Raw genomic sequence first — 27,735 nt, forward strand, 5'->3', positions numbered from 1 at the left:
AAAAATTATTTTTAAAAATTTGCTAGGTATGGTGCTCACTTCAGCAGCACATATACTAAAATTGGAACAATACAGAGAAGATTAGCATGGCCCCTGTGCAAGGATGACACGCAAATTCATGAAGCATTCCATATTTAAAAAAAAAAAAAAAAGAACAAAGTACTTTGGAGCAAATTTTACAAAAGAATTTCGTAACAATGAAAACTACAAACACTACTGAAAAAATTAAAGAAGATCTAAAAAACTGGAAAGACATTCCATGTTGTGGAGTAGATGGGGGCAATACTCTTAAAATTGGTCTACGGATTTAAATCAATCTGTATCAAAAATCTCAGCTGTCTTGTCTTTTCAGAAATTGATAGGTTGATCCCAAAATTCACATGGAAATGCAAGGAACCCAGAATAGCAAAAAAAAAAAAAAAAAAAAATTTTTTTTAGCAAAGAATGTTGCACACCCTCTGTAGTCCCAGCTTCTCAGGAGGCTGAGGCAGGAAGATAGCTTGAACCCTAGAGTTTTAAGTTGCAGCTAGCTACAAGGACACTATACACTCTAGTGGAGGCAACTGAGCCAAACTCAGTCTCAAAAAAAAAAAGGGTAGTGCCTGTGGCTCAGTGAGTAGGGCGCTGGCCCCATATACTGAGAGTGGCAGGTTCAAACCTGGCCCCAGCCAAACTGCAACAAAAAAATAGCCGGGCGTTGTGGCAGGCACCTGTGGTCCCAGCTACTCGGGAGGCTGAGGCAAGAGAATCGCCTAAGCCCAAGAGCTGAAGGTTGCTGTGAGCTGTGACACCACAGCACTGTACTGAGAGTGACCAAGTGAAACTCTGTCTCTTAAAAAAAAAAGGGCCTATAATCCTAGCACTTTGAGAGGCAAATGCATTGCCTGAGCTCAGGACTTGGAGAACAGATTGGGCAAGAGTGAGACCCCCATCTCTAAAAATAGCCAGGTACTGTGGCAAGCACCTGTAGACCCAACAACTTGGGAGGCTGAGACAAGAGGATCTCTTGAGCCCAAGAGTTTGAGGTTACCGTGAGCTATGATGCCACAGCACTCTACCTAGGTGACAAAGTAAGACTCTCCTCTCAAAAAAAATAAATAAATAAATAGCCGGGTGTTGTGGCGAGAGCCTGTAGTCCCAGCTACTTGGGAGGAAGAAGCAGGAAAATCGCTTAAACCCAGAAGTTGGATGCTGCTGTGAGCTGTGATACCACAGCACTATACCCAGGCGACAGCTTGAGGCTCTGTCTCGAAAAAAAAAAGAAAAGAAAAAAAACAGATCATGAAAAGCTTACAGTGGTTACAATACCACACTAAAGAATCAACAAACATTTGTGAATCTGAAAAAAGTATCTAGAATTTACTGAAAAATTGTATTTCTCACAAAGCAATTCTTTTAAAATTTTGAATAATTTATCAAGCAAAAATGATAAAATATCTTTTACCTTAGTAATGATTTAAATTAAAACTGAGATATAACAAGAGACCTAAGTTCTGCATTAACTATGGGAACTTGGGTAAGTCACAATCTCGCTGCAATTCAGTTTCTTTACCAGCATACTGAAGGATTAATTATATTTGTTAATCTTCCAGCTCCAAAATCCTATGTTCTAATATACTCCATAACCTCTAACGCATAATTATTCTTTTTTTTAAAAAAGTTTAATTTTTAAACATTTGTGTGCTGGATAAACTCACATTTAAGTTTTTTTTGTTGTTGTTGCAGTTTGGCTGGGGCTGGGCCTGAACCCTCCACCCCCGGCATATGGGGCCGGCGCCCCACTCACTGAGCTGCAGGCGCCGCCCCACCCATAATTATTCTAATGACAAGATTTATAACATGTATGATATAGAAATACAAATTCCATTACAAATAACTTTCATAGGATTAAATCATTTGAGAGAATGTTATTCTCAATATATAAGATCAAGGCTTCCTTTTTCTTTTTTTTTTGGAGACAGAGTCTTACTTCGTCACCCTCCATACAGTGTCATGGAGTCAGAGCTCACGGCAACATCAAACTCTCGGACTCAAGGGATTCTCTTGCCTCAACCTCCCAAGTAGATGGACTATAGGTTTCCACCACAAATACCCAGCTAGTTTTTTTAAGAGACCAGGGTCTCACTATTGGTCCAGCTGATCTTGAACTCCACAGCTTAAGCCAATCACCTGCCTCAGCCTCCCAGGGTGCTAGGATTACAAGCATGAGCCACGAATTCGGCCTTAGATCAGAGTTTCTCAACATCAATTCACATTCTGCACTGGATAATTTCACTATTTGTGGGGACTGTAGCATGCATCTTAACATGGTTAACAACTACTCACTAGATGCCAGTAGAATTCCCCAGCATGACAACCCAAAACATCTGCAGATATTGACAAAATCATCTCTGGTTTGAGAACCATTGTATTAAAAATTTCCAGGGTTTTTTAAAGATGGGAAGGAAGAAAAAGAAACACTGTTTTTGTTTTGTGATAGGAGGAAAGGCTAGTAATGTCTTCTAACAAAACAAAAAAGTCCAATTGCAACTCATACTATTTAAAAGGTACCCTTTGTATGAGACCTACTGACATTAACCAAATATTGTGTTATGTAGTAACAATCAGACTAAAAGTATATAAAGCTGTGAGGGAAATCTATAGGTATTCCATCCTTAACTTTGTTAAGCACTCCCAATAAAGAAGTGCAAAGGTTTTTAAAAGAGATTAATGAAATTAACATAATTCCCCCTTCTCTAACATTTGAGGAGGCTAAACATTATCAAATTACTCTATTCTCTAAGACTGAGTATAGAGACAAGAAAAACATATCCACCCACAGTTAAATATTATAAACAATCTATCTGTATTAATCATATGTAAATGTGGTACAAATCCCATTAAAAGTTAAAAATGAGGAATATCTTCATGTGCTTTGTATTTTTAAAGAAATCTAGTAATGTTCACGCATTCACTTTTTGACTCAGCCATATTTTCCACCGAACAGACAAATAACCAGTTTCCTTAGTCTATTCTTGGATTGGTCACCAGACTAGGAATAAGAGACCCAGAGTCTATTCACAACTGCAAAACAGACTGGTAATCGCAAGCAAATTATTCACTCAGGTTAAGGTTCTACATGCGTTTCATGCTGACAATACTAAAAATCTGCCCAGAAACAACCACAGAGAAACCCAGGACTTCCTTCTGCACACAAAGGGCAACTGCAAATGTTTAAGTTTATTAAATCTAAAAATCTGAATAGGATTTTACTTACAGCAACAGTTAACATTTCAAAACCGTGTGACTTTACCATTGCCCTCTATAAAATTAAGAAATAACTAAAAAAAAAAAGAAATAACTCTTATTTTATTCACACCAGACCCAATTTTGCAAAATTCTATATGTAAACTAAAATCATAATTATTATGTAAAAAAAAAAAAAGCTGTTTTAAATTCAAGCTGTTGGGAAAAGCTTCAACTTTTACATTTCCTAACAATAACTTTTATTCTACTACATAAATAGTTCTTTCCTGGCACTGTAAAAAGTGCTTTACAAAGTCTGGAGAGCAAAAGTTTTGCCCCATAGCCCAATTCTCTGGAAAGGCCTTAGGATTGTACTTTCCATTAAACATGCAGATTTTACTATCCCAACCAATGTAAGGACTGGGTGATAACATTTTTTTGCTTTTGATATCAAGCAAAAAACTCTCTAGTAGACCAAGTTACCTGCTGACCTTTTCGCAGACATAAAAATTGTAAACTTGTAAAAGACTTGTAAAAACAGGGATAACAGGGAAAGCTGTCCGCTAGCCTTCGGGGGACAAGTGTCAAACAGGCCACTCACAAACTTTCGCACCTCGTTGGGAGAAGGAACACTGACTCTGTTCCAGCCAGGCAGACCCGGAAGACGCGGTGTCTGGGAGGCCGGACAGCAGAGGGGCCCCACAGCCGGCTGAGGCCCCAGGCAAGCCAGCCACAGGGCCAAGAAAAGCTCCGGCTTCTCCCTTCCACTCGGGCAAGTTAAATACACACATACACGTTAGGCTGCAGGCGCGCCAGCCACCCAGGCAAGAAAAGCCCCGGCTTCTCCCTTCTACTCCACATGTTAAAACACACACACACACACACACACGCACACACACGCCCCGGCTTCTCCCTTCTACTCCACATGTTAAACACACACGCACCACAAAAGGAAGCCGTGGAAGCCGCGTGCGGAGGTCTACAGGCACTTTCAGCGAAGGCCCCTCCTTCCAGCCCCAGCCGCTAGGGCCCCAGGCCTGCTCACAATTGGCGCCCCTCCTCTCTTCGGGGCCGGTGAGTGCACAAATCCCCACGGCCACCACGCAGCTCCACGCCGCTGCTCCGCTAGCCATCCCGCGGGTTGCCAGCGAAGTACTGCCCGTGCAGCTGGTCAGATTGGACCTACACTCCCAAACCCTGGGACTATAAGGGCTCCCTACTCTTCGGGTTTCTTAAGAAATAAAAACACGGGCGGCGCCTATGGCTCAGTCGGTAAGGCGCCGGCCCCATATACCGAGGGTGGCGGGTTCAAACCCAGCCCTGGCCAAACTGCAACCAAAAAATAGCCGGGCGTTGTGGCGGGTGTCTGTAGTCCCAGCTGCTCGGGAGGCTGAGGTAAGAGAATCGCTTAAGCCCAGGAGTTGGAGGTTGCTGTGAGCTGTGTGAGGCCACGGCACTCTACCGAGGGCCAATTTAAACCCCTCTCCTCACCGAACCAGTAATCAGAAGTAGTGTTCCAACAACCACAGAGCAGTCTTGTAGTATCACACGGCCTTACAATAAGAAATCTTTCAGTAACCTCTCCCTTAATCTTTCCTCTTACTCTTCTCCATACCTTAATTTACTCATTTTAGTTTTCCCTTGCCTTGCTGTTTTTAAAGGAAGAGCTGTATTTTCCAAAAAGAAAAGTCTTCTCTAAACCATCTTTCCATTTTACTCTTTTAAAATTTACTTTTCTTATATCTGTAGCTTCATAAATCCCTTCCATTACATCTCCCACTTAGCTATTCAAAATCTCCACAACTTTCGTTAATTTTTATCAGCTCCTACCAAATGATTTCATAAATAACCTTCTAAAGCACTGCATTTTTGTGTTCCCTCATTCCCTCAAATGTAATACTTTACAACTTAACACACAAATTTACCAAACTGCCCTCAAATTTTGTGAACCTAATGGAGAAGCCACCATAGTCACTAAAAGCTTCATTTCCTAAGCAAGCCCCAATAACCTGACAACAATCTTTCCAGACATTCTCTAACAATCTGTTTGAATCACTGATAACTCAAGATTACCAGGCTCAGTTCCCTAACAATTATATAACCTAATCAAATGAACAAATTCTCCCACCATTATATGTATCTACATATACAGGTGTATACATATGACAAGCACACATATACAGGATCCTACAGAACACCAAAGTATATATTTCATTCCAGTCCCTCAGATACTGGCCCTTCTCAAATTTACAATTAAACTCCTCCATACCAACCTAAATCAGGCATCCAACCCTTATCTTGTGAAGTCCTTTATCAATGTCAAATCAATATAATTATCACCTAAAACATACTTCTTTCCATTTCTACTATGTATAATCCTTTCCAACGCCATCCTTAAGATTTCCATCACTAGTCTAACTCACACAATCCACCCAAATATTCAGAACACATCCCCACCCAACAAGGCCCAGGGATGTATGGGCAGGTCCTGGAAATAATTCTTGACCAAACCAGACAGGGCTACTGCTGATTACAGCCATGTTTTTTAAATTGAGCAAAGTGATATATCTGGGCCCTCTCAGGCCTTCAAAGTTCTGATCTCCAAAAATCCTTAATTATTAGATTTAGTAAAAGACTAGATGTAGAAGTTAAGGAAGTAGTGAATGCCCTAGAGCTAGATGCTGAAACCAATCCTGAAGCAACACAACACTGGGATGAAACACCAATACGATGTATTTTCTGCCCTGTCATACTTTATGTTTCTGCCTTAAATATGCTCTCTCTGAAATATGAACTGACCTCAAAAACTCTTAACAGAAGAGTAAAGTATTCTTTGTTAGGAGGGTGAAAATAATCACATAAGGAATATAATGCATATACAAAGGTTTGATGAAGATAGCACTGGTCCCTCCAGGGTTAAAAAGGTCAGTTGCTGGCTGGGCACAGAGGCTCACACCTGTAATCCTAAGCACTCTGGGAGGCCAAGGCAGGTGGACTGCTTGAGCTCAGGAGTTCGAGACTAGCCTGAGCAAAAGCAAGACCCCTGTCTCTACTAAAACTAGAAAAAGTGAAGCAAGAGGATCACTTGAGCCCAAGAGTTGGAGGTTGCTGTGAGGTACGATGCCACAGTACTCTACCCACGATGACAGATTGAGACTGCCGCAAAAAAAAAAAAGTCAGTTGCCAAGACCATACCAAGGGCCTGAGGGACCATCCCAAAACCACAGTAAGATAATAAGTACCTGAAAAGTCAAGTCTTTACAGCGGTGCCTGTGGCTCAAAGGGGTAGGGCACCGGCACCATATGCCGAAGGTGGGGGGTTCAAACCCAGCCCCGGCCAAAAACTGCAAAAAAAAAAAAAAAAGTCAAGTCTTTAACAGTTCAAAGGAAAAGATGATGGAAGACAAAGTTTGACAAAAAATTACTACTACTACAGACTAGACAAGCTAAAGTTTGGGAGCAGAAACAAAAGCCAATGAATAAGGGTCTTGGTCTAGATCTAAATATCATCGATGAAAGTTAAGTGCATGAAACTTAGATGAAAAAGGTTTTAATTCCTAAGGTTATGCCTGGCACAGTGGCTCATGTCTGTAATCCTAGCACTCTGAGAGGCTGAGGTGGGTGGATAGCTTGAGCTCAGGAGTTCCAGACCAGCCTGAGCCAGAGCAAGACCCCATCTCTAAAAATAGCCGGATTCTGTGACAAGCACCTATAGTCCCAGCTACTCCCACGAGGCTGAGGCAAGAGGATCCCTTGAGTCCAAGAGTTTGAGGTTGCTGAGAGGTATGACCCCATGGCTCTACTCTATGACTCTACCAAAGGGAACAAAATGAGACTCTATCTCAAAAGAAAATAAGGTTATAATGCTCAAAATTTAGGGGGAAAAAAGCAAATTTTCATTTTATCTAATAGACCCTCCATAGTTAACCACCTCCCTACATTGACCACCTCAAGTTGACCTAATTTTCATAGACAGGACAGGTACCACATATACTCAATGGAAATTCCTTATGTTGACCATCTCCATATGTTCACTTGTTGTGACAGTCCCTTGGGTGGTGAACTTACAGAGGTTCCACTATATTATCAAATCAAAGCTACCAACATTAAAAAGAATTATGCACCTTGACCACGTAGGATTTATCTCAGTAATAAGAGGTTGATTAACAACCAAAAATCTAAAACTGGGCATTTGGGACAAGTAGTGGTGACTGACACCTGTAATCCTAGCACAGGTGTGAGGCTGAGGCAAGAAGGTTCCTTGAGCTCCAGAGTTTGAGGCCAGCCTGAAAAAAAGCAAGACCCCCATCTCAGCTAAAAATACAAAAATAGCCCTGAATTGTGGTGGGGGCCTGAAGTCCCAGCTACTCGGGAGGCTGAGGCAGGAGAATTGCCTGAGCCCAGGAGTTTGGGGTTGCTGTGAGCTGTTTATGCCATATCACTCTAGCCTGGGGCAACAAAAGTGAGCCTGTCTCAAAAAAAAAGAAGAAAAGAAAAGGCCAATTTTAGATTCTTTAAGACATCTTCTAACCACCCACCACATTCTTTTCCACTTTTCACCTGAACCTCTTTACGTATACAAATTATTGCCAATTTTTTCAAATAAAATGTGTGATATAGTTTTGAAGCACTCAGGTAGAGATCAACAATCTCAATGTCTTTGTCATTGATGGTATTTTTTTTTTTTTTTTTGTAGAGACAGAGTCTCACTGTACCGCCCTCGGGTAGAGTGCCGTGCGTCACACGGCTCACAGCAACCTCTAACTCTTGGGCTTACGCGATTCTCTTGCCTCAGCCTCCCAAACAGCTGGGACTACAGACGCCCGCCACAACACCCAGCTATTTTTTTGTTAAAGTTTGGCCGGGGCTGGGTTTGAACCCGCCACCCTTGGCATATGGGGCCGGCGCCCTACTCACTGAGCCATAGGTGCCACCCAGTATTTTTTTTTTTTTTTTTGAGACAGAATCTCACTTTGTCACCCTCAGTAGAGTGCTGTGGAGTCACAGCTCACAGCAACCTTAAACTCTTGGACTTAAGTGATCCTGTTGCCTCAGCGTCCCAAGTAGCTGGCACTATAGGCACCCATCACGACACCCAGCTATTCTTAGAAACGAGGTCTTGCTCTGGTTCAGGCTGGTCTCCAACTTGTAAGCTCAGGCAAAACCATCTGCCTTGACCTCTCAAAGTGCTAGGATTACAGGTGTGAACCACTGCACCCAGACACTGATAGTATTTTTTAAAAACATGTACGTGGGGGCGGCGCCTGTGGCTCAGTCGGTAAGGCGCCGGCCCCATATACCGAGGGTGGCAGGTTCAAACCCGCCCCGGCCAAACTGCAACCAAAAATAGCCGGGCATTGTGGCAGGCGCCTGTAGTCCCAGCTACTTGGGAGGCTGAGGCAAGAGAATCGCTTAAGCCCAGGAGTTGGAGGTTGCTGTGAGCTGTGTGAGGCCACGGCACTCTACCGAGGGCCATAAAGTGAGACTCTGTCTCTACAAAAAAAAATAAATAAATAAAAACATGTACATGGGCTCGGCACCTGTGTCTCAAGCGGCTAAGGCACCAGCCACATACACCTGAGCTGGCGGGTTCTAATCTAGCCAGGGCCCACCAAACAACGACGACGGCTGCAACCAAAAAACAGCCAGGCATTGTGGCGGGCACCTGTAGTCCCTGCTACTTGGGAGGCAGAGGCAAGAGAATCGCTTGAGCCCAGGAGTTGGAGGCTGCTGTGAGCTGTGATGCCACAGCACTCTACCCAGGGCAACAGCTTGAGGCTGTCTCAAAAAAAATAAATAAATAAATAAAATATGTACATGATATACTATCATCTTTTTAATAACATGGGTGGCGTAAACTGCTCTTATTTGCACAGAGAAGGAATAGGCAGGCATTAGTTATTTCCGAGGTAGCAGATTTTCTCCACATGCTCTGCTATAAGCTACACCTCTCCTCTCATCTTGTTCTCAGGTCAACTCTAACTTCCTCATTCCTTTCCAATCCAGCTATTTACCAGCTTGTCCATGTTCTATTGTCAACAAACTGCCCTACATCTTTTACCTTTCACCTCCACTTCACCGTTAATACACCTCCACCTCATCTTTTCAATGCCTATTTTCTAATCCACAAATATTTCTCAGCTGAATGTGTACCAGTATATTAGAAATGAATAGCTATAAGTTTACAAGTATTACTTCATAAATAAACAGAAAGAACTGGTAAATGTAACAAATTCATCTATTTCTCTCAATCCCCATGTCACAGCAACAATTAGGATCACTATCCTCTCTTGCGTGAACGGCTGTCACCATTTCCTCATCTGAAGCTTGACTTTTTCTGGACTTAGCTATATCATTCTTCTACTTCTCTAGCTTTATAAAAGAACGGACTGCTTCTTGCTCCCAAGGCCACTCCCACTGTTTTCGTAGCACCAAAAAAATTGCTTTGCAGTTTTTTTTAAACCTTCACCTGCACTTCACCTAGCCATACACATATACTGAAAACAGATCATCAACTGAAAGTGCTATGCCACTTGGATTGTAACTTCAGAGACACCCTTTTTTTAAAAACCACAACCACTTTAGAGTCTACAATACTTGTACACCTGCTCTTTACTTTCGTCTGACTTCACTCATCCCCCTACATAATTTAAGCCTGTCCATCAGCCTTTAACACTGCCCTCTCCAGAACATCATGACCTTTCATTATACTCAATACACATCTCCCCAGTGACAGACAAATCCTCACCATCTGTTTTCTCCACTCCCACACACTGGGTGTTAAGCACCACCAAAAAGCTATGAAATCTTCCACAACAGATTCATTCTAAATACAACTCTCTATCTCATTGACTAATCAAAATCATTTTCATATTTAATCCTTAATCCCATCAAATACTCAATCTCTTCCGTAAAATTCCCTCAAATCACACCTCCACCTGTAATCAAATCCTCTTCAGTTTCTAAAATGCTGTATCTTCAACCATCTGTTATGTTATGTCTTGACTCCAGTTTTGGAATAAGAGTTGTTCTTCCTTCTTAAACTAAACTTCTTAATTTAATTCCTACTTTCATTGCTTCCGTATTTATCCAACTCACTCAGTAAAACCCCCATGCGTTCTGGTCTCTAAACCGTTCTCTTGAAGACTACACCCCCCAAAAATCTATGTACTAAGTACTATGACTGACCACCTAAGTTTTTATCTTCTCTTTGGCAATGACATTTGACCCACCTACCTTTGTTTATGTCACTACACCACATGATTTTACTCTAATCCCTGTTTTCATTCTATCTCCAGTAACTACCACTCCTCTCCTTAGCCCAAATTGTGGGTATTTCCCCAAGTTCTGTCCTGGAGCTTCCCTAATTCTCTCCCACTCAGGGTCTCATCCCTTAGCATGGCTTCTACATTTTCAATGTTCACACGGATATCTTTCTCCAGCTCCCAAAAATAATCTTTAAACCATCACCTTCTGGTACAATCTAATTAATTTCTGAGGAATCAGAATATATAATGATTTCTTTTTTGTTGTTCTGTTTTGTTTTGTTTTTTTTGTAGAGACAAGAGTCTCACTTTATGGCCCTCAGTAGAGTGCCGTGGCCTCACACAGCTCACAGCAACCTCCAACTCCTGGGCTTAAGCGATTCTCTTGCCTCAGCCTCCTGAGTAGCTGGGACTACAGGTGCCCGCCACAACGCCCGGCTATTTTTTGGTTGCAGTTTGGCCGGGGCCGGGTTTGAACCCGCCACCCTCAGTATATGGAGCAGGTGCCTTACCGACTGAGCCACAGGCGCCGCCCTTGTTGTTCTGTTTTGAGTTTTTCCTTTTTCTTGGGGGTTGGGTGTTGTTTTAATAATGATTTCTTTTTAACTAGATTTTTTAACTATTGCTTCAATTAACACCTCAATTATCAGTCTAAATAATTTCACAAACATCAGTGCCCTACCAAATCCAGAATTAGTAGCTTCAATTATCAACTCTATGTATGTATTCCCAAATCTCTATTGGACCTCCTTCTTCAATTCCAATCCAGTATTTTTAACTCCAGGTAGGTAACTCCCCCAGAACAGTGGTTCTCAACTTTCCTAATGCCACAACCCTTTAATACAGTTCCTCATGCTATGGTGACCCCCAACCATAAAATTATTTTCATTGCTACTTCATAACTGTAATTTTGCTAGTGTTATGAATCGTAATGTAAATATCTGATATGCAGGATGTATTTAGGAGACCCCTGTAAAAGGGTCGTCCAACCCCCAAAGGGATTGCAACCCACAGATTGAGAACCACTGCCATAAATACTTTCATTGGTGCTTCACACACTAAGTAAATGTGTCTTAAAACACCAAAATAGTTGTGCTAACTGATCCAATAATTTCTGTTAATGACACCACTACTCAGTCATCTAGATCAAAAACCCTAGAGCCTCCCCTAACTTTTTCTCCACTGTTTCCCAAAAACTCACTTGCCGGCTCGCACCTGTGGCTCAAGCGGCTAAGGCGCCAGCCACATACACCTAAGCTGGCGGGTTCGAATCCAGCCTGGGCCCACCAAACAACAATGGCTACAACCAAAAAATAGCCAGGCATTGTGGCAGGTGCCTGTAGTCTCAGCCACTTGGGAGGCGGAGGCAGGAGACTCTCTTGAGCCCAGGAGTTGGAGGTTGCTGTGAGCTGTGATGCTATGGCACTCTCCCCAGGGTGACAGCTTGAGGCTCTGTCTCAAAAAAAAACTCACTTGCCATCAATCCCTTCCTTTCTTTGAGATATTTCTTTTTTCTTTTTTTTTTTTGTAGAGCCAGAGTCTCACTTCATGGCCCTCGGTAGAGTGCCATGGCCTCACACAGCTCACAGCAACCTCCAACTCCTGGGCTTAAGCGATTCTCTTGGCTCAGCCTCCCAAGTAGCTGGGACTACAGGCGCCCGCCACCATGCCCGGCTATTTTTTGGTTGCAGTTTGGCCAGGGCCGGGTTTGAACCCGCCACCCTCGGTATATGGGGCCGGCGCCTTACCGAATGAGCCACAGGCACCGCCCTCTTTGAGATATTTCTTCTATCTCTCCCTTTCCTTTTATTCACATTATTACTATCCCAACTTAGACCCTCAAGACTTCACCCTTTTGCCATAACCTTCTAACGCTGTCTCCCAGTTACCAGGTTCTCGTCATTACAAAAAGATCACCAGATAGGGCGGTGCCTGTGGCTCAGCGGGTAGGGCGCCGGCCCCATATGCTGGAGGTGGTGGGTTCAAACCCGGCCCCAGCCAAACTGCAACAACAAAAAAAAAAGTAGCCGGGCACTGTGGCGGGCGCCTGTAGTCCCAGCTACTCCGGAGGCTGAGGTAAGAGAACCACCTAAGCCCAGGAGCTGGAGGTTGCTGTGAGCTGTGTGACGCCACGGCACTCTACCAAGGGCGATAAAGTGAGACTCTGTCTCTACAAAAAAAAAAAAAAAAAAAGATCACCAGATTAGAATAGTAAGTCCTCTCTTTCTTCCCCATTGAAAAATCATCAATAGCTCCTAGAAGCATACTGACGCAGAACTCCTTAAACTTCCAAAAAACAGAAACCATCTAAATGTACAGCAATCATGGTGTCAATAAATACACTGTGGTATAGTCATATAATGGAATCTCACACAGCAATGATAAATAATGAACTGTTACTGCATGCAACATGGATGAATCTTACTAATGTGCTGGTTGAGCAAAAGAAACCAGACATTGGCCTTTTTTGTCACGACAAGGGGTCCATTTGTTGTCTGTGGCAAACATATCTTGTTCTATAAACCTGTATCTTGCTCTTGCTGTGTAAACCTTTCTCTTCCTCAATAAACTTTGTCTCATGCTTAAAAAAAAAAAAAAAAAGAGAAAGAAACTAGACACAGAAGTATGATTCCACTTACAAGAAATTCAAAAACACATACTACTACTCTATTATGATAGAGGTCAGAATAATAGTTATTTTTGGTTGGAGAAGGTAACAACCTGGAAGTAAAACATGAGGGAGCCTTCTGGGATACTGGAAATATTGTATATACTGAATTGGGTGGCAGCAACATAAATGTATACCTGAGAAAAACTCAATAACCTGTACCCTTTAGAATGGAATATTTTATGGTATATATTTCAATAAATAAATTTTCAAAATCTGGTTTAATCTGGATTTTGAGATTTTTCTACCTACTTTCCAGATTTACTTCCCTCCATTCTTCAAAATGAATCCTAAATTACAGCTAATATAGACCACTAACCTGGGTATGTTTAGGAAACATACCTAGAACTTTTCTCACTATCACTCATACCACACTCCCTTTACCTGGAATGCGAACTCTCACTATCTTGCCTAATATATAATCCCATTTATCCTTCAGGTCTAAGCTACACACAACGTTCTCTACAAAGTCAACCCTGACCAAACCTGTTACAGTATTTGTTATCATAGATGTATATACGTTTTGTCCCTGGATAAATTCCTAAAGAACTTGAGTTGTGTCATATATTAACAAATATCCTTCATACCACCTAGAAAATTATACATAAAAAGTATAAAGGGCGGCGCCTGTGGCTCAACAGAGTAAGGCACTGATCCCATATACCGGAGGTGGTGGGTTCAAACCCAGCCCCAGCCAAAAACTGCAAAAAAAAAAAAAAAGAAATATAAAAAAAAAAAATCTCCTGAATGAATAAATTCTGGTAGTCCATCAAAAGCACATTCAATCTAAACAATCCTCATACCCATCCATCCATCACTGTCTCTACTCATAATTCATTCCATAGTTTACATATTAATCATTCAACAAATAATTGAGCACCTATTACATAAAAGAAATTATTACTATCTACTTTAATGTACCCCATTAAACTTCAAAAAATGCATTCCAATTTTGGCTTCTGCCATTTGAACATTTCCAAAATTCTAAATTTCCAGTCACCTTCCCCTCCTTACTACCTCCAATCACATCCTATTCCTTCACTCTAATTCTACTGCTACTAAAATTCAAGCCTTTCTTGAATTACTTTCTGCAATAGCTTCCTAACTGTATCTCTCATCTCCAATAGTACTACACCACCACACTGCCCCAAGCTATCCTGTAAGCTAAGGTATAGCTACTATCAGATTAAAACATCTAATCTGCAGTTCTTGCCTCGATTCTCTACTCAAAAAAGTTCAGCATCTATAAGGTAATGATATGCATACTTTAGACCTTGTTACCACACTTTAATTCTCAAGTCCTCACAACCACCCTTGCCAAAAAGGTATAATGATTATCAATTTCCTGATGAGAAAACTGAGACTCAGAAAGGAAGCAATTCTCCATAATCACAGAGCAGATAAAAAGGACAAGACTAAATCCCAACATGTTTGCTTCCTAAGCACAACATCACATCAAATACAAACTACTCCGCTTAGCTTTCAGGAGCATCAATTTTCTACCCAATCCCAACTGATTCTTCCTACCCTGTATTTTTTTATGCCTTATTCATGACCTGTGTTCCAAATTACATGTTGTGATCAATTATTTAGTTGGTCATGAAATCAGTTTAATGGGTGACAACTGGCTTTGTTTCTCCCCTCAAGCAGCGTTTTTCTTTTTAGTCAAACAATAGAAAACATCCAAGTACATATAACATGGTAAAGACAGTTACTGTATTCAGAACTTTGTTTTACATATATGTAAAAACATAAATATATGTACATATTAGCTGATTCTGTGACATGTATTTCTTTTTGTGGGTCACAATTTAAGAATTAAAAAATCACCATTCCCCACATATCTGAGGCTTCTCACCTTCAAATCTTTGCTTATGCTAATCCCCCAAGATGGAAAGCTCTCTTTCAGTAATCTCTGCCAAACCAGAATCCTACCCATCCCTTTAAAGGCTAACTAAAATTCTACTTTTATACCACCAAAATGTGGTCCCAGGCTTTTCCCTAGTCAAATGCATTTTTACCTTTTAACTTCAGGAACATTTGGTATTTTTCTTATGTCAACATTTGTAATCATAGTGTAGGTATTTATGCACGAGTCCAGCTCCTACTGGAATATAAATCCCAAAGGATTTATTTCTGACGGCAAAGCAGTATATGCTTTTGCATATGACAAATGTGAATTATCTATTAGAGAAAATCCATCTCATCGTTTTCTGAAATCTTCAGTTATAAATCAACATAATTAAATAACTTCCACTGCATTCCAAACTTCTGTTAACACTTATCCTCAAAATAGCCCTTTCAAATAATCAATCCTCTTTACATTCCACCTTCTCAAGCGTTCTCTAAACATAACCTGTCATATTTCAATCTCTTCCTTCTCTCAGAATCATCCTTTCTAACAGATAGCACCTTTCTTTCCTTCCCCATCTGCTTACTTTCCAGTTTATTCCTAGATCTCTAACATCCACACTGACAGATCTTATATTATTTAGAGATTTTTCTTTCTTCATCTTCTTTTCAACTAGACCTCCTTGAATTATTTCCATTCATTTCTAGTGCATATATGTTTGTCAGCCCCACCAAGTCCTCTGCAGAAAAAAGGCAATTTATTAATAAATAAATGAAAAAGAAACAGAAAACATATTATAGATAACTCAGAGCTCCTAAATTATTTCAAACATAATCTCATTCATTCATTTATTCAACAAGTTTACGTCTACTGGACACATGCCCCCAGTTTTCTATTCTGTAATTCAAAAAGCAGCTTTGAGAAAAGTATGCAGGAAAATGCCAGGATAACACAGCCAAGTTGACTCATGCTCTTCACTCACAGAGACCAAGTAATTTGTGGGGTGCAGACTCAGAAAAGAAAAACTAAAAGTTACACTAGACATAGATGGAAACAGACCCCACAGTTGTTTTAAGGGGTTTAACATCACTCAACAAATGTGAATTTCAAAAGGAACAAACCAGTGGGAGTAGCTAAAATGAAACAGGCAGAAAGCATTCAGACAAAAATAGATCCAGACTCTAGGTTCATTCTAGGGCTGCAAGAGAAATTTGGAGCCATTTAGTTCCTCTCTGAGATCCCTAAGGAAACCTTTCAAATATCTAGCTAAAGTATGGTTCACTTAAATCCTTTTGCCAAACCTTAGCCAATGTTCATTTCTCCATTCCCTGAACTCCTACAGCACTTACTATCTGTAAAACTAATTTGTGAACTTAATCATAAACCATCTTGTTCAAGGTAAAGAAACTGTTAACAAATATACCCAAAATTTATTTACATATTCAAATCTGTGTGTTTATCTTAAAATAAGTTACCTTGGGAGGCTACCATTTACTAATTTATCCACTCCATCCATTCAACCATCTGATGCATTCAACCTATGTTTTAGTACCTAACTACATGGAAAGCTATCACTACTGTTCAAAGTATTTCCCACTTCCTCTCTGAGTTTTCTAAAATCAGGTAGTAAGTCAACGAAGAAACTCACTCCCATTTTTGCAGTTAACTAAATTTAAAGCAAAACAATTCTTTATTCACTCTATTTGATACTGACTGATGTTTACCATTTCTAAAAATCAAAACTTTCAAAGAGATAAGAGTTGTCACCAATGAGATTCAGAGTAAGATTATACCTCGAATTATTTATAAATGTGTGATTATGAACTCCTAAAAAAGAGGGACCAGGTTTCACTCACCTCTGGAGGGCTCCTCCCCCAACAGCACACAACAGGTACTTGATAAATAGGTAAATTATATAGAACTGTGCCAGAAGCTCAGAAGGAATGTAATTCAGAAAAAGTAGTGTACCAAGGCAGGGCACAGTGGCTCACCCCTGTAATCCTAGCACTCTAAAACAAAAAAAAAAGAAAAAGAAAAAACTTCCAAAATATAAAAATCATCATGTGGAGATATAATTTTAATATTTGCCTTTTTTTGTTTTTTTGTAGAGACAGAGTCTCACTTTATGGCCCTCAATAGAGTGTCGTGGCTTCACACAGCTCACAGCAACCTCCAACTTCTGGGCTTAAGCGATTCTCTTACCTCAGCCTCCCAAGTAGCTGGAACTACAGGCGCCCGCCACAACGCCCGGCTATTTTTTGGTTGCAGTTTGGCCAGGGCCAGGTTTGAACCCGCCACCCTCGGTATATGGGGCCGGGGCCCTACCGACTGAGCCACAGGCGCCGCCCTAATATTTGCTTTTTAAAAATCTATTTTCTTGGCTCTGCGCCTATACCTCAGTGGTTACGGCGCCAGCCACATGCACCAGGGCTGGTGCATTTGAACCAGCCCAGGCCTGTTAAACAAAAAACAGCCAATAGCCAGGTGTTGTGGTAGGTGCCTATAGTCCCAGCTACTTAAGAGGCTGGGGCACACTGGACCCCAACAGTTTGAGGTTGCTGTGAGCTATGACGTCAAAGCATTCTACCAAGGGCAACATAGTGAGACTCTGTCTCAAAAAAAAAAAAAGGCAGCACCAGTAGCTCAGTCGGCAGGGCACTGGCCACCTAAACTGAGAGTGGCAGGTTCAAACACGGCCCAGCCAGCTAACAAAACAACAATGACAACTGCAATAAAGAAAATAGCCGGGGGTGGCGCCTGTGGCTCAAGGAGTAGGGCGCCAGTCCCACGTGCCGGAGGTGGTGGGTTCAAACCCAGCCCCGGCCAAAAAACCACAAAAAAAAAAAAAAGAAAGAAAGAAAATAGCCAGGCGTTGCAGTGGGCACCTGTAGTCCCAGCTACTTGGAAGGCTGAGACAAGAGAATCTCTTAAGCCCAAGAGTTTGAGGTTGCTGTGAGCTGTGATGCCACAGCACTAAACTGAGGGTGACATAGTGAGATTTTTTCTCAAAAAAAAAAAAAAAAAATCTATTTTCTGAAGTCTTACACTGTTACTGAATTGTTTCACATCTATCTTTCTCTTCCAAAAGAATGTAAATACTATAAATTCCTTGAGGGTAGAAACTTCATCTGATATTTTTATTATCCTAAAAATGAATTAAATCAAATCAGAAAGATTCTTAAACCAGATCAAAAATCTCTAAACAGTCTCAGGTGAGAAAACCCAAATTAAACCAGTACCCTGCTCCAGACAGGTTTTTTTCCAGATTAAAGTAGTGTCAGATTAGAAGAGATGCTTTGGTCTCACTCCTCCCATGTTTTTACAGGTTTTTTGTAATTCCATTTAATCCATTCTGTCTTCTTCTCTGTATCTAAAGGTCCTCCCCAGTCTTTCCTTTTGCCCTTCACACTCTCAAAACACAGACACACAATTTTGTCTACAAAACCCCCATAATAGCAATTTCATACAATCCTGCTATTATCACCAACAATGAATGCTACTTTCTCTAAGGCATTCAAAGGGCATCTATTAAGCCTTAAAAATCAAGATGTTCTGAGATTAAAGAAAGTCTCAGCTCTAGAGCAAGTTACAATCTCACATTTGCAAAACATAGAATAATTTGCATAAACAAATACAAAATTTAGCAGTACATAATATACACATAAATTCAGTTGCTACTAAAAGTAAGGAAGACTTTCAAGAGGTGCCATTACTTAAAAAAGACTTCCTAAAAGAAGTAATACAGTATTTTTTTATTCTTCCAATATCCATCATGCTGTCTTACATATGAAACCACAAATTTCAAAAGCAGTTTTATGACTCTTCCTACTATATGAGCAGTATAGTTTTTCTACCACATTCCCAACATACTAGTGACTTAAACATGCTAATTCTCTTATATCTGCCATAAATTTTAGTCTCACAATTATAAGGTAAATCTCCTTCAAATCAACCATATCCAAATACCCTTACAGTTCTTTACATTTTCTCTAGCCTCCCCCCAAATTATCATAGCTTCCATCAAACCCTCATCCTCTTCTCTCCTTTTTAGTACACTTCCCCATCCCTCCTTTCCCACAAAAAAAGAAACACTCATGCCAATCCATTCCTTCCTAAAAACATAAGAATTACCATAGAAGCCTGGAAAGAATATTTAAGGGCCACTTTAATACATTTCCAGATTTTTCACACTAAAACTCTCCAGAAACTGTCAAAGAACACAGCAACCAATTTCAAGATGAACAATTAAACCAGTGCCCTGCTCCAGAACAAATTTTACTCCAGATTAAACTAGTGCCAGATTAGAAGAGACACTTTAGTCTCACCCCTTCCATGTTTCTACAGGATTGTTGCAATTCCATTTTAATTCATTCTGTCTTCTTCCCTCAACTCATCATCTCTAACCAGCAAATCTTATACTCCAAAGATGCTGTTTCCTACAACACAGTCTTTTGTACAAGTCCATTTAAACTTCCCTGTATCATCTCACCTAGTGTTTCCAGTTTATTATTAACTGCTCTCTCTACTTCAGGAAAGAAAGCTCTTTCTAGTTTAACTCCTCATCTAACATAACTGGAGATGTCAAGAAACTAAAGGGACTCTAAACTGAAGGGTTCAAGCATGTTACTTAAACATATAAAGACATCAAATAAAAGAACTAAAACAATAACTATCAAAAGATGAGGAGAAAGGGCATAATGCCAACAACACAAATACTTTTCATCATAGAAGTCTTCTGACTTACTTGATAATGTCATTTTGATAAATTAAGAAGTAACAGGATGGGCCTGGTGGCTCATACCTGTAATCTCAGCATTCTGGGAGGACAAAGCATTATTGCTTGAGCTCTGGAGTTTGAGACCAGCCTGAGCAAAGCGAGACCTCCAGCCCCCCAGTCTCTATTAAAAATAGAAAAACTAGCTGGCCATCATGGCAGGCCCCCTGTGAGCTATGACACCAAGGTACTCTACCTAGGGCAATAGAGTGAACCTCTGCCTCAAAAATAGATAAATAAATAAATAACAGTATTTGACTATTACAAGAAATAGTAGTACATGCCTATTAGACCTAGAAAAAAGCATAAGACTACAAAAATTAATGCTTAGGCTCGGTGCCTGTGGCTCAAGTGGCTAAGGCGCCAGTCACATACACCTGAGCTGCCGTGTTCAAATCCAGCCCGGGCCAGCCAAACAACAATGAGGGCTGCAACCAACAAATAGCCGGACATTGTAGCGGGCACCTGTAGTCCCAGCTACTTGGGAGGCAGAGGCAGGAGAATTGCTTGAGCCCAGGAGTTGGAGGTTGCTATGAGGGCAACCTACCCAGGTTGCCCTACCCAGGGCAAAAGCTTGAGGCTCTGTCTCAAAAAAAAAAAAAAAAAAATTAATGCTTAAAAGCAATAGCCTCTGGAAAGTGGGACTGCAGTGGACAGGTGAGGTAAGACAGGGGCTATTGCTTTTCATTGTAAGTCCCTTCAGAACAATTTCTTAAATCACACACAAGTATTACTTAATAATAATTTAAAAGAATATAAAAACAAAAAAAATTTTAAGAGAAAAATATAAATGATGTACTATATTTAAATGCATTCTATTTACAAAAATGGAAAGAACATATAACATACAGTGCTGGTGAGGAGGAGGAAAGGAAAACTGGTTCTCTCAAACTATGGTGACAATGAAAATGGGGACATCATACTATGTAATAAAACCCTTTAAAATTCTAAATGTACCTACATAGAAAGTTCTCTGAATTTTTTAAATAATAATCCTGGGTTATTTCTATAAGAAAATTGTAATAAAAAAAATTTTCATCCACCTTTAGAGGTCTTTGCTAAAAAAATATTGAATTTTCCCTTCCCTCTCCAAATTTCATTAATCCTTTGACCTTCTGCTTTCATAAAAAGATTTTCCATACTTAACATGCATTATCACCACCTCTTTAGTTGAAAAAATACAAGGCAATGTATATACAGTTTTTGTCTTAGTAACAAAAGGTGAATAACATCCAGGTAAATTTTAAGAGTATGGTTCTAGTCCAGTGTTGTCTTTTAGAAATCTGGTCTAGTGTGAGCTCAGCAAATCCAGAGAGAGCTTGGTTGGTCTCCTGAGATGCTAATCCTCCCTACAACCTGGCTCTAGAATCATAAAATCTCTTCAAGTTCTCCTAGACCTCATAATAACCAGTTCTGACCTTGCAACCTATGATCAAAACCTATTCTAGATCCTCCATTCTGCAGCCCCACACTTTTGCTGGCTGTTACATTTTCTTCAATGTCACCATACCTCAGTGAGACAGTATTCACTCTCTCGCCAGAGGACTTCAGCAGCTCACATCAGGAACTATGAACGGCAAAAGATATCCCACCATCCCCAGAGTTACAGAATCAATCTAACCAACTAGACTAATTTACATAGCTACAAATGGAATCTCCAAGGAAGGGCTACCATGCATGTACCCCCACCCCGGACATTAATTATAATCTTGTGTACTACTATCCAGGCTGAATAATATAGCACTACCTTTCCTGGACCAGATAAGCTGGGCAGTGAAGAAGAAAATCCACAACTCAAGTAATTTCCATTCCAGCATTTGCCAGGATAGTGTTCACTCAGCCTCTGGTAAGTGACAGTATTTCAAATTTGTTAAAATGTAAATTCCATGGCCCAGAGAATCCCCACAGGTCAGGCCCTTTCTCAAGGTCTGTTTCAGAGGTTCTCCTATTCACCGGTGCAAGTCTAAAACGTCTCAGACCCAAATACAAGCCAACGTCTAATTCTCGGTGACCCCACTCACAGCCAAGACCCACACTTACCAGATGTCATCTACTGAAGAGCCCACACAGGTTCAGAACTAGGCCATCCTGGCCCATCTGGAATAACTCTTTAGTCCTTAGGCCAATATGTATTAATTGTACTACATCTGTCTGTTCTATTATGCATTCCCTGCATCTTCTCTAACATTTAGCACTCCCTCTTGCTCCAAACGGTATCCTTTCTATTCACGGGAACTCTTATATCCCTTCTTTCCTTTCCTTAGAAATGCTTCGGTTCTTTCCATAATGAAACATCTAACGTAACTGCACAATGAACAACCTCCAGAATCCTCACGACTCCTCCACAGCCACCCCCTGCATTCCTCCACCTATCCGGCATCTTTCCTCTGGCCTCTCCCGGCTCACACTCCCACTATGTTTCCTGCCAGCATTCCCTTTGCTCCAGCCCCTGCCCTTCCCTTCTCCCAAAGAGCACACTCTGGCAGCAACAGCGACTGAGGCCTGCGGTGCATAAAGCACTGCACCAGGCACGGTGGACAGAGAGCTGGTGTCTCCTCAGCCTCTTCACACCGACACCCAGCACCCTCCGGCCTCCCGGTGCAGACATCCCACCACCTTCCCTACCTCTGACACCCCCCTCAAGCCCCGGAGGCCAACTTCTCGCCTCCGCCACCCCTGTCATTATCCTCTCTCACCCCCACAACCCACCATCCGCGCCCTGCTTCCTCACGTCCCCCCGCCAGCCCCTGCGGTTCCCTCGGCCTTGGCCGGTCCCCCGGCCACCCCCAGCCTCGCTGCGGCTCGCTCCCCCCGGGGTCAGGCCGTTACCGCCGCGCGCTCCCCCCGCGCGCCGCCCCCTCCCCCTCCCCCGCCCTCCCCGGGGCCCGGGCCTGCCAGGCCGAGCGCTTTACCGCGGGCGGGCGCCGAGTCGCGCGGTCACGGACTGCAGGCGGCGGCAGCCCCAACCTTTCTAGGGGCCTTGAGAGGAGGGGAAGGGGGGAGGGGGGAGAACTTTTACTGTGGCAGCTTCGGCAACAGCTCCCACCCCTGCGCCTTTCTCCTCTTCCTCCCCCTCCTCCTCCTCCTCTTCCTCCTTCTCTTCCTCCTCCCAGAGCAGTAGAGACGCAGACATGCCGCAGCTAGAGCGCCGCCGCGACCGCCGCCACTGCCGGCTCGGTGCATTGTGGGAAGGCCCGCACACGGGAAGCGCTCCGCGGCGCCCGCCCTCCCCTGGCGCGGCGACCTGGCTAAGAAGACGCAGCGTGGCTTCGGTTGCGGCGCCTGCGTGTCACCAGCCCAGGGTGGCCCGGGAAGCTGGCCCTGAGCCGCGGGTCTCATCTTTTCAAAATATTTTGAAAAAGATCGGAACTGAGGAAATCTCTTTGAAAGAGGTTACCTTCGCCTCAGCCTTAATGCCTAGCGCTCCCGCAGCGGAGGACTCCTGTGTCGGGGGCGTTCCAGCCTCAGAGAATGGAGGGGTCGGGGACTTAGGTGAAAAGTTATTTCCCAGAATTTCTTGGCTTTTTCTTTTATCATCTCTTACCTAGCCCTCTCCCCTCCCAATTCCAGTCTTTGGCCTCTAGCACCCCAAATGCCACCTGTTCCGGAAGATGCTGCCCTGCGCCCTTGAGACTGGTAAACCCTGTTAGTGTCTTACAAACACATGGAGGGTGCGAGTATAAAGATCCAGAGAACCAACCGTGGACCTCGTTGGGCCGAGCCTTGACATAGTTTTTCCTTTTCAGTTTACCTGGATCCCAAACCTTGACGGTCTGTATGTCAAAGATTTGGTAGTGAAGCTTATAGAGCTAGGAGTGCACCCTTGTCTCAGCCTTTGGGGGCCCTTTAAGTAACATTAGCCAAATTGGTGCCTTCATTCAACTAACATTTACTAGGTGCCCTGAAGTGCTTGGGCATACTGCGGTGGTTTGCAATTACTCATCTGTGTGACCCACGCTAGCACAAGGTCAGCCATGTAACATAAAAGATGTTTGGTGAAGGTTGAGTGATTTTGAGTATCCAGAACTTGCTGTGGGATGAAACACTTTCACTGCGGTTCTTCAAAATCTGATTATTTTATTTAGCACCTGCCTCTCTGCAATATTTAAATATAACCTTTGAGGGGAGAAAAAAGAAAGGGCGTTAAAATAGCTACCTAACCATTTCTGGAGTTCTCTTTCCCTTGTCCACACCCACCTTCCCACCTCTTGCCAGCTGAATGTTCATTTGAATAGTGCTTTTTGGCTCAACTCCAAACTCCCGCATTATGCACTTGTGATGACACTGAATTAGATTAGTGTCTGCAAGGTTAATTTTCCCTCAGGCATTAACCTTAGTAGATCATGATGCCTGTTTAGAAATAACTGAGGCCCAGAGGTTCAGCTTAATTTAGACACAGGTAACTAAGAAGAACAAGGATAAGCCACAGCTCCACAATCAACTCTCCGTGTGCTTTTTCCATTAAAAAGATATAAATTTTAATAAGATGACAGTGCATATTCTGAATGTTAATTGCTGCAACAAACTAGTGAGACAAGCTACAATTATCTGGAGGACAGCCTTCTGGCAACTTCTAGCACCTGCAATGACATCAAATTCGGCTGTTAAAATAAAATATACCTCTGGCAGCAAAGAAGCAGACTCTCAGTATTAATCAATGGGAAAACTAATAACTGTGAAAGGCTGAAGGCGGGAGATTACACCCAATGGGCTTGATTGATTGGTTTGCCATTAGCAACAGTTCTAGTTTCCTGTTCAGTACCATAACTAAGAAACAGTAGAGAAACAACTGTCTAAAACTGGCAGAATAAAGAGCACCATAAAGGTGGTGACGGGAGAAGTACTGGTGAGGAGCAAGTTAAACTTCGGGAAATATTTCTCAGCCCCGGTTTGCTTCTCCGTGCTCCTGCTCGCCTCCCCAAACACCAGCCCTTGGTGTTCAACCTTTTTGTTTTTTAACATTTTATTGCAAAATAATCATAGACTTGCAAGACATTGTAAGAATAGTACAAGGAGTTCCATTTACCCTTCACTCAGCTTTCCCCAATGGTGACATCTTATAAAGCTCTAGTAAGACATCAACCTAAATAACAGGCTTTCTGAAAGAAAATGATGTGTGTGAAGCAATAGAGCACTGCAATGAGAATATGAGCACCATAGTAAACTGTGTGCATATGCAGGAAGGTAAAGGAAGACAAACACTTACAAAGGAAAACATGAGGATTGCCTAATTGTTTTGAGAGAATTCTTATCCTTGACTACCAAGATCAGTAACAATGGTGACTCTAGTCCAAGGTTGGACAGGCAGTTGCTGGGCAGATGTCCTTTTGGAAGTATTTTTTGAATAAGGTTGCAATGGCTTTTGTGCAAGGTGGTGGTTTTTGAGGAGTCTTTTGTGATACTTTTTGTTATTGAGCATAGAAACATGTGAACTCATCTTCATAGCCTTCCCCATCTCTATATGTCAGGTTTTTTTTTTTTTTTTTAACACTGGTGACTCCATTTTGATTCTGACAACTTTCTTTTTTTTTTTTTTTTTTTTGCAGTTTTTGGCCGGGGCTGGGTTTGAACCCACCACCTCTGGCATATGGGGCTGGCGCCCTACTCCTTTGAGCCACAGGTGCCGCCCTGACAACTTTCTAACATCCAGGAAATTGACAATGGTACATTACTGTTAACCATATTACAGAACTTACTCAGTGTTTGCCATTTTTTAGCCCTTGTTCTGTGTAGTTCAATGCAACTTTACTCTGCGTACAAATTCATGTAACCACCCCTACAATCAAGACATTGAACTACTCCATCATCACAAAAGAACTCCCTTATATTAACTTTTTGTATTTACAAAGCCCTTTCCCCACTCTACCCACCCAATCCCAAATCTATCCTTGTCCTCCAGTAACCACTAATCTGTTCCCAATCTCTATAGTTTTGTTATTTCAAAAATGTCATATGGCATGTAATCTCTTGAGATTGATATGTTTACCTAAACATCAAGTCCAAAGAGCTCAATTCAATGTAAAGGACACAGCCACTTCCAGCCAATGGATTCCAAGTGGAACTGTGAAGATTAGGAAATAAGAGAAGTGAGGAATCCGTGAATGGGGATGAAATTTTTCCATGTACTAAAAGTTGGCAATTCATTCCACTTTTTTAGAACACAAAAGCATGTCTGTACTTTACAAAGAAAGATTTAAAATAAAAAGCATGTAAGATAAAATATGTGGGCCGGGTATGGTGGTTCACACCTGTAATCCTAGCATTCTGGGAGGCCGAGGCAGGTGGAATGCTTGAACTTACAAGCAGCCTGATCAAAAAGCGAGACCCCATCTCTACTAAAAATAGAAAAAATGGAGGCAAGAGGATCATTTGAGCCCAGGAGTTGGAGGTTGCTTTGAGCTATGATGCTATAGCACTCTACCCAGGCGACAGCTTGAGACTCTGTCTGAAAAAAAAAAAAAAAAAATATATATATATATATATATATGTGATGGGCCAGATCCATCCCACAGCTACCAATTTATCTTCTTTGAGGTGGCCTAACCTGTAGAGAACAGGCAGCACTGCTCCAATGAGTGGGCTTCTCAGGGTCTCCCAGAGCCTTTTTCCTCTGCTGGCTCTAGAATGTGTTGTTCTTGGCCCTCTGGCTTCTGTCTCTCTGTCTCTCCCTCTTTTTTTTTTTTTTTTTTGACACAAAGTCTCACTGTTTCCCCGGATACAGTGGGCCATCAGCCTAGCTCACAGCAACCTCAAAATCCTGGGTTCAAGTGATCCTCCTATCTTAGCCTCCTAAGTAGCTGGGACTACAGGTGCCTGCCAAAATGCCCAGCTAATTTTTCTATCCCTGATAGAGACAGGATCATGCTCTTCTCAGGCTAGTCTCCAACTCCTGAGCTCAGGCCATCTCCCTCCTCGGCCTCCCAGAATGCTAGAATAACAAGTGTGAGCCACTGTGCCCGACCCCCTCTGGCTTCTTTTTTTTTTTTTTTGGAGACAGAGTCTTGTCCCCGGTAGAGTGACCTGGCGTCACAGCAACCTCCAGCCCTTGGCCCAGGCGATCCTCCTGCCTTAGCCTCCTGAGTAACTGGGACCACAGGCGCCCACCACAACGCCCAGTTATTTCCTTGTTGCAGTTTGGCCGGGACAGAGTTGGAACCAGCCACCCTCGGTATATGGGGTTGGCGCCCTCCCCTCTGGCTTCTTTAAGAAATATGATTCTGCCTTTTGCCGCCAAAGACTCCAGACTCTCTTGTAGTAAACTTCTCTTTCCTTCCTTTTTTCTAGAATCCTCAAGCTCAGGAATGTGTGGAAGTACTCTGGAAGAACATAATAATATGTTCTTTGGCTCAGCACCTGTGGCTCAAGCACCTAAGGCTCCAGCCACATACACCTGAGCTGGCAGGTTCGAATTCAGCCCAGGCCCGCCAAACAACGATGACTGCTGCAATCAAAAAATAGCCGGGTGTTGTGGTGGGCACCTGTCGTCCCAGCTACTTGGGAGGCTGAGGCAAGAGAATCGCTTAAGCCCAGGTGTTGGAGGTTGCTGTGAGCTGTGATGCCATGGCACTCTACCCAGGGTGACAGCTTGAGGCTCTGTCTCAGAAAAAAAAAAAAAAAAAAGGATATGTTCTTTACGCATGTATGTGAGTGCCTCCAACACTAGCCATTCGTCAAGGTTGATTCTGCCTTAAGAAGGAACCTGACTTCTCCCAGGTGCCATGACTCACACCTAAAATCCTAGCACTTTGGGAGGCTGAAGCAGGAGGATTGCTTGAGGTCAGGAGTTCAATAACAGCCTGGGCAAGAAAGCAAGATAATGTCTCTACAGAAAACTTTTAAAATTAGCTAGGTGTGCTGGTGCCACCTTATAGTCTCAGCTACTCAGAAGGCTGAGGCAGGAGGATTGCCTGAGCCCAGGGATTTAAAGTACAGTGAAGTATCATCACACCAC

At 42.2% G+C, this 27,735-nt stretch overlaps 1 protein-coding gene and 1 non-coding gene across 5 annotated transcripts in view; one reads left to right on the forward strand and one right to left on the reverse strand.

Annotated features, from left to right (window-relative positions):
- The window catches only part of ZNF148 (zinc finger protein 148), a 215,311-nt gene extending 192,399 nt beyond the window's left edge, over positions 1-22,912 (reverse strand). For 2 of the 4 annotated variants that reach the window (XM_053564497.1, XM_053564496.1), the window contains exon 1: positions 22,697-22,897. The gene's annotated coding sequence lies outside the window, so the exon portion shown is untranslated. Of the gene's footprint in view, positions 1-21,824; positions 22,433-22,696 lie in introns of those variants that run through there. The other 2 variants (XM_053564494.1, XM_053564495.1) reach the window with 2 other exon arrangements.
- LOC128568199 (U6 spliceosomal RNA) lies at positions 32-138 on the forward strand. The gene has a single exon (XR_008375023.1). It is a non-coding gene; the product is annotated as a U6 spliceosomal RNA (small nuclear RNA).
- Positions 22,913-27,735: the final 4,823 nt, after the last annotated feature.

The sequence above is a fragment of the Nycticebus coucang genome, chromosome 16 (genome assembly GCF_027406575.1).
Source record: "Nycticebus coucang isolate mNycCou1 chromosome 16, mNycCou1.pri, whole genome shotgun sequence".
Taxonomy (NCBI): Eukaryota; Metazoa; Chordata; class Mammalia; order Primates; family Lorisidae; genus Nycticebus; species Nycticebus coucang.